The following is a 12,696-nucleotide window of genomic DNA, read 5'->3' as shown; positions in this document are numbered from 1 at the left end:
ATTCTGTTTGTAATGAGGTGGCTTTTTAGCTTTGCTTTTATTAGTGTTTTTTCAACTTCATGTAAATAACATGCATCTGTATGCATATAAGTATATGTATGCATGCATTTATGTTTGTATTTATATAGATATACAGATGATATATGTTTATATATGTATGTATATAAATATATTCACTGAAAAAACCATAGGCTATAGACCATATATAGTTAGGAATTAGCATTTACAAAACCTTGAAAATTCACTGAAAAAACCATAGGTTATAGACCATATATAGTTAGGAATTCGCATTTACAAAACCTTATTTTACTCACACAAAACCATTGAAATTCCATATATAGTTAGTTGCACTAACTATATATCGCGCACCCGCAATCCACTGCTGATGATGTCACATATTACATCATTCATGGCATGGTCAGTGACATCACTGATGACATCACTGATGACATCTCAAATGACATCACTGATGACATCTCAAATGACATCACTGATGACATCACTGATGACATCTCATTTGACATTACTGATCACATCACTGATGATATCATTCATGTGATAATACGATGAACCTCTTCAGACTCTAATATAACCTTAGATACAATCAGTGTAAACAGACACTCACAGACTGTCACTCATTCATGGAGTTACTCACACACCTAGTCAGTCATGCAAAGAATCAATCACACCTCCATTTCCTCAACTATACAGTTATACAAACTTTACTTATTCAAACATATACTAACACATATTTACTCTCTTATACAATCCCTGATACAAGTTCACAATGATCCATACAGCCACTCACACATTCACTGGCTCTTATGCACAGTTATTTATATATGTCAACTCTCACATGTACTGTGTTTTACATATGTACTTACTTTGACAGGTAGCACTGAGATATCCATTCACTCACCAATACACTCATGCACACAGTGAACCGCCCATACAGCTGTTTCCACATGCACTTTTGAAACCATACATCTAGTGAATCAACTGCTCACACATCTATGCACAGAGTCATACACCTCCCAGCCACCCACACACACACTCAGTCTCCCATACAAATACTTGGGCAACCAATCAATAACCCATATAGTTACTCATATAGCTACTTATCAACACATGCAACAGTTTACAGAACAACAGACATAATGATGCACAAATTAAGACAGTTTAGTCACTAACCCATGCACTCAATGAGACACATTTAATCACTCACTCATACAGTCAGTCATGCACCTACTAAATCCTTCATCCAGACACTTATACATCCACTCATTCTTCAATATGTAAGACATGTTTTAACTTTACAGAAACATACAGTCACTGGATGTTGTCATCAGTGATGTCATCAGTGATGTCATTTGAGATGTCATCAGTGATGTCATCAGTGATGTCACTGACCATGTCATGAATGATGTAATATGTGACATCATCAGCAGTGGATTGCGGGTGCGCGATATATAGTTAGTGCAACTAACTATATATGGAATTTCAATGGTTTTGTGTGAGTAAAATAAGGTTTTGTAAATGCGAATTCCTAACTATATATGGTCTATAACCTATGGTTTTTTCAGTGAATTTTCAGGGTTTTGTAAATGCTAATTCCTAACTATATATGGTCTATAACCTATGGTTTTTTCAGTGAATTTTCAAGGTTTTGTAAATGCTAATTCCTAACTATATATGGTCTATAGCCTATGGTTTTTTCAGTGAATATATATATATATATATACATACATATATAAACATATATCATCTGTATATCTATATAAATACAAACATAAATGCATGCATACATATACTTATATGCATACAGATGCATGTTATTTACATGAAAGTTGAAAAAACACTAATAAAAGCAAAGCTAAAAAGCCATCTCATTACAAACAGAATGGCTTTAACTTAAACGAGGGCGAGATCTATTGCATTTTCAATGCTTGTTTACTTTGGTTCCATCAAGAAGGCATTCAGATGTGTCACACATTTGCCATAAATTCTGAATGTTAGCACTCTAGTTGCACATTAGATCACTGTAGTAAAGCTACTGCTCACCAGGGACGTCTGCTGCTGGTATTCAAAGTGCATGTTTCAGTCTGCATGTCAGAATTTTTTTAATGAAATAGAAGAGGATTTGAGAAGTCACTCAAAATGATCCCTAATTTTTCTTTCTGAAGCACTAATCATACTTTAGTAAAATACTGAATAAATGATGGACCCTTCCTAGAGTCAGCACCTGACTAACTTTCCCCCGTGAGGTATCTTAACCCTTAAGTTTAATCAAGGGGGTTGTGTGCACACTGAATGGCACCCATCATCACCGTGCCTATTCCCTAGGGAATTTTAATTCAGATCAAACAACCCCAAAGGTGCACCACAAAACATGAAACAGTAAGTGCAAATGCCGTTTAAGCACATTAAGAAGATATTCCTCAGAGATGTTGAAGTTCTTCTTTAAATCTTTATTTTCGACAAGCAGTAAAACACATACAGCCGACGCGTTTCGTCCCAAACTGGGACTTCTTCAGGGCTTTAAGTTAGTTGGACGTCACGATACACCCGCACGACGTCGCTGCGGGTGTATCGTCAGGACGAGGGCTGTGGATGGGCGCCGGCCGCTTTATCTAGAACGGCCTACTGGGATACAGTGCCCACACCCTCCTCCATTGGACTAACAGGACCTTCAGTCCATCACCAGTTCTATTTTCTGACTCAGCAAACGGACTGAGACATTCATATTATTAAGGTGGGATGACTCTCTATACCACCTAGGAACTCCGAGGACACATTTCCTCTGTTGCCCGCTAGCATACTTATATTAAGGTCTATGCTTGTAATATCAACCTCTGAAAGAACCAATACATAACAGGATTCCAGTAGCCGGGAAGGTGACCCCTGGACCCCGCTTCCTCTCACATTTTTGTTCCCCACATGCGACGTCCAACTAACTTAAAGCCCTGAAGAAGTCCCAGTTTGGGACGAAACGCGTCGGCTGTATGTGTTTTACTGCTTGTCGAAAATAAAGATTTAAAGAAGAACTTCAACATCTCTGAGGAATATCTTCTTATTGTGCTTAAACGGCATTTGCACTTACTGTTTCATGTTTTGTGGTGCACCTTTGCGGTTGTTTGATCACTAATCATACTTTCTATGGCAAAATTAACCCCCTCATGTTGTTCCTTTTTAAATTGAGTGTTTTCAGACTTACCACTTCATTCCAATCAAGATGGCTTCTGGTGTGCCATACTTTTGTCATAAGTAAGACTGTTAGCGCTCTAGTTGTTCTTTAGAACACTCTGGGACATTCTGTCATTGGGCTATACTTGGGGTACATCTGGGTGATATTTGGGCTACATGTAGGCTCTTTTGTCTCTGGTGGCCATCTTGGGAGACTGTATGTCAGAATTTTTTAATGAAATTGAAGAGGGTTTGAGAAGTCACTCAAAATGTGCCCTAATTTTTCTTTCTGCAGCACTAATCATAATTCATATGGCAAAATATACTCCCTCATTTTGTTCCTTTTTAAATTAAATGTTTTAAGAGTTACCACTTTATTCCAATCAAGATGGCTTCAGGTGTGCCATACCTTTGCAATAAGTAGGACTGTTAGCGCTCTAGTTGTTCTTTAGAACACTCTGGGACATTCTGTCATTGGGCTATACTTGGGCTACATCTGGGTGATATTTGGGCTACATTTGGGCTCTTTTGTCTCTGGTGGCCATTTTGGGAGACTGCATGTCAGAATTTTTTAATGAAATAGAAGAGGATTTGAAAAGTCACTCAAAATGTGCCCTAATTTTTCTTTCTGCAGCACTAATAATACCTTCTATTGCATAATATACCCCCTCATTTTGTTCCTTTTTAAATTAAATGTTTTAAGAGTTACCACTTTATTCCCATCACGATGGCTCCAGGTGTGCTATACCTTTGTAATAAGTAGGACTGTTAGCGCTCTAGTTGTTCTTTAGAACACTCTGGGACATTCTGTCATTGGGCTATACTTGGGCTACATCTGGGTGATATTTGGGCTACATTTGGGCTATTTTGTCTCTGGTGGCCATTTTGGGAGACTGCATGTCAGAATGTTTTAATGAAATAGAAAAGGATTTGAGAAGTCACTCAAAATGTGCCCTAATTTTTCATTCCGCAGCACTAATCATACTTTCTATGGCAAAATATACCCCCTCATGTTGTTTCTTTTTAAATTAAATGTTTTAAGAGTTACCACTTTATTCCAATCAAGATGGCTTCAGGTGTGCCATACCTTTGTAATAAGTAGGACTGTTAGCGCTCTAGTTGTTCTTTAGAACACTCTGGGAAGCTGCAGTAGAACACAAAGGAATCAACTGACAGTCTCTGTCCTTGTTGGATGTACATGTTTTACTGAGAATGTCAGACTTCATTTTCACATGACTGAGAAAGATAATGTGAATTTACAGAAAATATGCTTTCAGTTTAGCTTATAGATCCCCTTCCAAACCACTGTGGGAAAATCATGAGATATTAGTTTTCTTTCAAACAATATTCATGATATCACAGCAGAAGGTTTTTTCACATGGTAAAATCACCTTAGAACCCACCACAATTCCTAAAACGAGTATGGTACCATCAACAAATGATTTATAATGTAACTAAAGTCCTAAAACCCTCTATTAACTACAATGTTTTTTAATGAGGTGCTATCATGTATATTGGTCCCAAGATGGCTGCCAACACTTCTTGGATGAAGTGCTGACAGCCAATCAGATCAGATGTGTGGTTAGGCTCCGCCCAGATATATATCTTTTTTTGAACCTAAATTACTCAAAATCCACTGGAGCACATATATTGAGACCTAGCAAAGGCACATCGGGCTAACAGTCCCTACAATTTTGCCAAGTTTCGTGCAAATCCATTCAGCCGTTCGAGCTAAAAGTGAGGCCAACCGCCCTATGGAAATTAACATGGGAAAAACGCGTTTTGGGACCCCCCTTTTTTCTCAGCCCCCCCTTGATGAAACCCCCCCAAATTGTCAGGGGCTGCTCAGAAACAAAATGTTCCATTTTCCTGAAAATTTCAGCCAATTCCGTCCACAAACGCCAAAGTTATTAGACATAGAATTTTCAAAAATCCCATAGAGAAAAAATCCAAACTATATATACCTACTGGCGACCGCCAGTAGGTAATATATATATATATATATATATATATATATATATATATATATATATATATATATATATATATATATATATATATATATATATATATATATATATTATATATATATTACCAACTGGCAGTCACCAGTAGGTAGTTATAGTTAGGACCTAGTTTCCATAGGAAATCCGCAACATTCTATTGGGAATAACTTTGTCGCTGGTTGATGAATCTCCTCAAATTTCTCAAAGAAGATGGCCCGCTCCGCTTTTTCCCTGAAAGTTTTGGGAAGATTCATCAAGCAGGGGCCGAGAAAAAAGGGGGGTCCCAAAACGTGTTTTCCCCATGTTAATTTCCATAGGACGATTAGACATGGCTACAGCCCGAACCGCTGAATGGAATTACACCAAATTTGGGAAAATGGTAGGGTCTGGTACGCAGATCAAGCTTTTGGTTAAATGGTGTAACTCCCTCCAGTAGTTGTTGAGAAAATCGAATTTGAAAAAATTTATATATCTATAAGCGCACACCGAACGCGTACCGTACGCGTACCGTGCGCGGACCTTTGCGTGCGCGAGCTGCATTCTGATTGGCTGCCAATGTCTGCCAACACTCCAAAACAGAAATTGTTGGCAGACATCTTGTGCCTCGGTAGACTGTGGAAAAAGGTTATTTTTCGTAGTTTATGTACCATCATACACCCTCTCAGTCACGTCCCCGAGCCCATCATGTCGGAAAACAAGCGACAAGAACACGAACAAAGCCCGATCACGCTCACACAAAGTTGCACACGCACTCTTCTTCCTCTAAAATTCAAAGGTACATTCTTATGATGAGGGCGATTCCGAGAAACAGCTTTCTCAATCAAACTGTACATTCCTATGGTTAAGCCGATTCCGAGAACAAGACTCCCCATTTGTAACCATTTCCCTAAAATCGGGCCGAGTTCGAGAAATAGGCCCCGTTTTTCTAAACCACGGCAACCAATTCCGAGAAGAAGAGCCCCCGCTTGCTGAAAGACATGACACCAGACATCCTGTCAACGACCAGTTCTCCTTTTTCTCTCTCTTTCTCTCTCTCTTATCTAAGGAACCAGCCTAGAGTTATTTCTCAATGCCCTGCTTCTGTCGTGACTTCCTCGTGATTAAAGACACAGTCACGCTTCTTCCTGTCATGACTTCTGTATGATTTTGACAAAGTAACGCTGCCCTGATTTCTGTAAAATTACGAGACGGCTATCCGAGTTTTACTGACTTCTGTATTGTTACAAACACAGCTATCCGAGTTTTGCTCAAGGGAAGCTCCTTCCTCTTTTCTTTGTATAAATACCATGTCCTCTTTGATGAAAGTTACAGATTCTCACAATCCTCCTCCGGTGACGGAGCTCTCCCTTAACTCGAGTTACTGAATAAAGACCCTGAATTCGAACCACTACGGACTCTGCTCTTCATACTTGACTTTATTGATATTATAGAAATTCCGATCAGGGTAAATTACTAAAATATTTACCACAGCAAATTTGCGCCCGGAAAGGGACTTCCCTTTCTCCCCACACGCCGGTGATGCGGACCCAAACCGGTCTCTTCAAGACATCGACGGACTTCAAAAGAGTGCATGCTGCAGGGTGTTCCTGCATGAACTGCTTCGTGTCAAAGAGAGACTGAACCGAGGTGTGAGCATCCATACGGGGCGGTGAGGACGACAGTGGAAGTCTCGACCCAGAGCCCGAAACCTGTGAAGATTGCCGAGTCCGAGGTCTTCAAAATCCCGCCAAGTCCCCCGATCAAGAGCGCAGCGCAACTAGTCCAGTGTCCAGATCTTCAAGATCTTCAAGTTCTCTGCACCTCGGTGAGTACTGCTGGGGGTGTATCAAGACGGGTTCCGATTTATTCAGAGCATGGTCAAGACGGGTTCTGATTTTTCAGAGCACGGTCAAGACGGGTTCTACGTTTCTAGAAAACGGTATGTTTGTATTCTGATACTCAGGATATATCAAGTTATTAAGTGTAAATTTTTGTTGTTTGTTGTCTGTTGTCACAATGCCTTTGTTTTCAAAGTTGTGTAAACTGGGTACCCGGAGGCGGTTACTGGAACAAGATGTACCAGTCCCCCCAAAGGATACTCCTGGTTTCCTTATGTATACAAAGTACGGCATTGGTGCCGTTTTGTACTTGGATTTGTGGAAAGAGTACACTCAAGATTTAGAAATTGCGATTAGATGGCCAAAGAGTGGCACATGGGATTTAAATTGTATCATGGCAGTTGAAAAGAAATGTTGGGAAAAAAGTTACTTGCAATTATTGCAAAAGGCCAGGTCACTTTGTGCGTGACTGTCCAGTATTACAACATAATATTGCCACTGGGAAGACCCAACCCCGTAACTATCCCCCACGACCCTCTGTTCCCACATCAGCTCCTCCAACTGATACTAAACCTGCCACCCAACTCTATCAGTACCCAGTGTCATCCTATCCTGAATTCCCCTCAATTTCATGAAACAGCTGGGAGGAACACGATAGTCGTCCACTGATCCCGGTCCCGGTCGACCAAAAGGGTCCCTATGTAAATGCTAAGCTCTTAGGTAAAGAAACAAAATTTCTAATAGACACCGGGGGCAGTAGGACGACAGTACAACACAACGAAGTTCCCAAGGTACCCCTCTCTGGCTCAAATAGTATTTCCTTTGGTTTCTCAGGTACACCAGTCAGCAATAAGGTTTCTGAACCAGTATCACTTCAAGTTGGTCCTCTTACAGCATCCACTGATTTGGTACTTACTAAGTCATGTCCCGAAAACTTACTCGGCATCCAGACAATAAAGGAACTGGGTGCTGTGATATGCTGTTCCCCGGAAGGAATACGACTATTCCTCCGAGATTTCAAAGGTCATTTCACCACACGAGAATTAGACATCAGACTAAGAGACATTCCTGCTACATTATGGGCTACAGATCCGACTGACGTAGGGTTCACGGACATTACACCACACATGGCCACATTAAAAGAAGACGTTGTCCTACCTCGTGCCTGACAATACAAGTTACCTACAGATGTAGAACAAGCCCTCATCCATATTATCGATGACTTAATACAGAAAGGAGTAGTCAGAGAAGTACCTTCCAACATATGTAATTCACCAGCCTTACCAGTAAGAAAGAAAACAGATGACGGTGCACCACCAGTTTACCGACTAGTTGTCGACCTACGCGAATTAAACAAGTGTGTGGTACCACAATACCCTGTGGTCTCTGACATCAGTACTCTGCTAACAGCTATAGATCCTGAAGCCACACATTTTACTGTAATCGACCTGAAGAACGCCTTCTTCAGTGTACCCGTTCACCAAGAAAGTCAGTACCTATTCGGATTCTCACTACAAGGTCGTAGTTTCTGTTTCACAAGAGCTCCTCAAGGGTACACAGAAAGTCCCAGTATCTACAGTCAGGCACTTAAAAGACAGTTAGACGACATTGTTATGCCCTCAAATACAACATTGTTACAATATGTCGATGACCTACTGATCACCGCACGCTCTGAACCAGAATGTGAACAAGCATCACAGATTGTCCTAATGTTCCTTGCACAACATGGCCACAAGGTGTCACCCTCGCAATTACAATTGTGTTTAAAGCAGGTGGCCTACCTAGGACACCTGCTGTCAAAGGAGGGTAGGGCACTCACACCTGAAAGAATTCAACTCATTTTTAACATTCCTGTCCCTAAGACACAGAAAGAAATCCGTGCCTTTATTGGCCTCACGTCCTACTGTAGACAGTGGATTCCCCAATTTGCATACTTGGCCAAACCCCTGATACAGCTAACGACCACAACCTCTTCCCCATTGCCATGGACACCTGATCATACTTTTGCTTTTGACACTCTTAAACAAGCATTATGCTCTGCACCCGTCCTAGCTACACCCGATTATGCCAAACCTTTTGTCCTCTTTGTCACAGAACGGGAAGGTACAGCCTTGTCAGTACTCACACAAGCACAAGCCAATAAACATCGTCCCTGTGCTTATTTTTCTTGCACCCTTGACCCTGTTGCACAAGGTTTGCCTGCCTGTTTGAAATCTGTCGCAGCTGCAGCTCTAGCAATTCGACAGTGTGATTCCATAGTACTAGGACACTCTCTTGAAGTACAAGTTCCACATGCAGTAGAACTACTCTTGAATAGGACAAAAACACAACACTTGACCATAGCCCGCCTCACAGGTTACGAAGTCACTTTTTATTCCAACCCCACATCATCATCAAAAGATGCAATATCCTCAACCCAGCTACATTACTGCCTACTATTCCAGTTGACTATCAGATTCACGACTGCTTAGAGGTAGTCGAACTAGTCACAAAGCCCCGGTCTGATCTTACGAATGTCCCTCTAAGTACACCAGAACACACACTGTTTGTAGACGGTTCCTGTATGCGCCTCCAATCCCGCGAACTTTCAGCAGTCTATGCTGTCACTACAGAAAACACAGTCCTCTTAGCAGCTAGGATATCCGTACATTCAGCAGAGCAGCAGAGCTAATAGCTCTCACACAAGCATGTGAGTGGTCTAAAGGAAAACGAGTCAACATCTACACCGATTCACAATACGCATTCGGGGTAGTCCACAATTTTGGAATTTTGTGGAGGGAGAGAGGTTTCCTAACTTCTCATGGAACAAATATCCAACATGGAGATCTTATCCTCCAGCTACTAGAAGCAGTACACAGACCCACAGAAGTAGCTATACTAAAATGCAAAGCACATACCAAAGTCATAGACTCTATCACGAGAGGCAATGCTCTGGCGGATGCCACAGCTAAACATGCTGCTCAGACAGGGACACTAAGCACTGAAACCATCACTAGAACTATCTGTCCAGTTATCGATCCCACCAAAGATATAGTAGACATCCAAAACCAAGCCACAGAGACCGAAAAGAGAAAATGGGAGGAAGAGGGAGGTTCACACACAGATCAAGGTTGGGTAACAAAAGACAAGTCCAAATGGTTTCTCCCTGACATAATGGTTCCCGTAATGATAGAAACTGCCCATGGTGCCGCCCATCTAGGAGAAAAGGGAATGTTAGACAGTCTGAATTTGATATGGCACAACAAGCATCTGCGTGCAGCAGCCAAACAAAAAGTACGAACCTGTATGATTTGCTGTCAGTTCAATCCCGGGAAAAGGGTATCAGTTGAACAAGGAGGGTTCCATCCTCCAGATTATCCATTTGAAGTCCTCCAAATGGATTATATCCAAATGGAAAGATGTCGAGGATACAAGTATGTCCTTGTAGTGGTCTGTACCTTAACCCGATGGACTGAAGCTTACCCTGTCCGAGACTATGGTGCCCAAATGACAGCTAAACAATTGGTGAGAGAATTTTTTCCAAGATACGGGTTGCCCAGAGTCATCTACTCTGACAAGGGACAACCTTTCTCCTCTAAATTAATGGAAGCAGTTTCCCTACTGTTAGGTTATACCTGGAAATTTCACTGTGTCAGACATCCCCAAGCAGCAGGCCTGGTGGAGCGACACAACCAGACATTAAAAACCAAGTTGGCAAAAATATGCGCTGACAAGCAAATCGACTGGGTGACAGCTCTTCCAGTTGCCCTGTTCTACATGCGAATGGTGGCACATTCTCGGACGGGCCTGTCACCCTATGAGGTCACATATGGGAGACCTCCAAATATCTGGGTTGTCCCATCTCCTAAAAAGCTAACTGATATTGACGCAAATGTACTGACAGATTACTTGGCTTCTTTGATGTCTGCACTACGTTCTTGCCATTCAGAAGGTGGCTGCAGCCTTTCCAGACAAAACCACGCCCGACGAGCACTCCCTTCAGCCTGGCCAATGGGCGCTCGTCAGAAATTTTGACTGAACCAGCCCTCTGGAATGAAGGTGGACATCTCCCAAGCTGGTGCTGCTCACGACGAGGACCGCTGTCAAAGTCGAAGGACGAAAAGGGTGGCTCCACGTGAGCCACTGCAAGCCTTTCCACGGACCAACTCCTTCGGATGCTGTTGCTGATCCCGAGACCAGAGACACTAAACCATCAGACTTTAAAGACACTGAAATGACAGACTTCATTTCACCCCTTCCAGAACTTTTGCCCAAAGAAGAGAACAAATCGCGGCTGCGATCTTATCCAAAACAGACTTGAGACATTGTGCCCGACCTCGACCTACCAGTGGCTAATTAAGCCCAAGACGGACGCTTGGTGAAGCGGTTGCTGGGAAGTGTCCGGTCACTGGCGCATACTTTACTCAGACTAAGCAGCCGAAATCATGAAGACAAAGACTCACTGTACAAAATTGTCATGACACAAAGTCTCCATTTTCCTTTCTATCATGATTCTTATTTTCTGCATCATGGCTTGTGTAGGTTGGTTCCTTCATCTAGCTTTCCCACTTTCTTCCCCTATGCTTTTGAACAACACTGATATGCATTCACATGTAGATCTTCCTTCGCATCTCGAAAGTAGGAGAAAAGAATTCTTCAATAACACATTTATCTCCACGCTCCATCAACACCAACTAGTTATCAACAAAACCAACTGTTGGGTCTGCAGCTTAATGCCACACTCCGTACATGGAGGTATGCCTTTTATCCCTCTCCCTTTCATCTATGCTGGATCTACCTATGCTCTCTCTATGATATTCTCCGCCTCTGTTAGAAACATCCCTGAAACCAAGACCAAGAACACTAGTACCTGGAACAAGATAAAAACAAAGACTGTGCGCGCTGTTCAAAAGATGGTAGATTTCACCGCAACATGGGGACGAGCAGATAATAGTGAAAATACCAGTTATTCCCTCTTTAACGATGCTACCTCCTTTCAAGAAACATTCTCAGTTCAGAAGAGACAGACAGAGCAGGGAGGATGGGCTGTGCCTCATAAGGGCCTGTTTTGTGTAAGAGGTAAGGGCAAGGGTCCGAAGATGGGAGACAGTGAGTGTAATAAGACGTACACCCTACCTGATTTAAACTTCCCAACGATGACCACCGCCCCCAACACTTATTTTATTTGTGGACCTCACGCACGTACTTGGCAACCTCAAGGCTGGTCCGGGAAGTGCTACATTGCATTTCTCCTCCCCCTACCTACACCGCCCCAGCAGATTATCATCTAAGTGATCCTCCGACCGTGATTAATGGACGGCGAAGGGGGGTCATGGATGCTGAAGACACAGTGGACCAGGAGGCTGGCGATTTCTGCAAAGGAATCATCCCTTTCTGTGGGCCCATGATCAATAGCCCCCACATTAGACAACTGACTTGTGTAGTTCAGGGAGCCATAAACGAAACAGCTGGTGCATTAAGTAATATCACCGCTGAGATGGCTTCCGATAGACTCATGAGGTTATAGAACCGTATGGTCCTGGATATCATATTAGCAGACCGTGGTGGCGTATGTGAACTGATCGGATCCAGCTGCTGTATATACATTCCAGATAATGCACCCTCAGTATATTCTGCCATTTCCCGCCTTCATGTACTTTCAAAGAAATTAGACGCAGACACTGCTGCCTGGTCCCTGACGGGATGGCTCT

Source organism: Lissotriton vulgaris, chromosome 5, assembly GCF_964263255.1.
Source record: "Lissotriton vulgaris chromosome 5, aLisVul1.2, whole genome shotgun sequence".
Lineage (NCBI taxonomy): Eukaryota > Metazoa > Chordata > Amphibia > Caudata > Salamandridae > Lissotriton > Lissotriton vulgaris.
The sequence above is the reverse complement of the archived record's forward strand: the minus strand, read 5'-3'. Positions refer to the sequence as shown.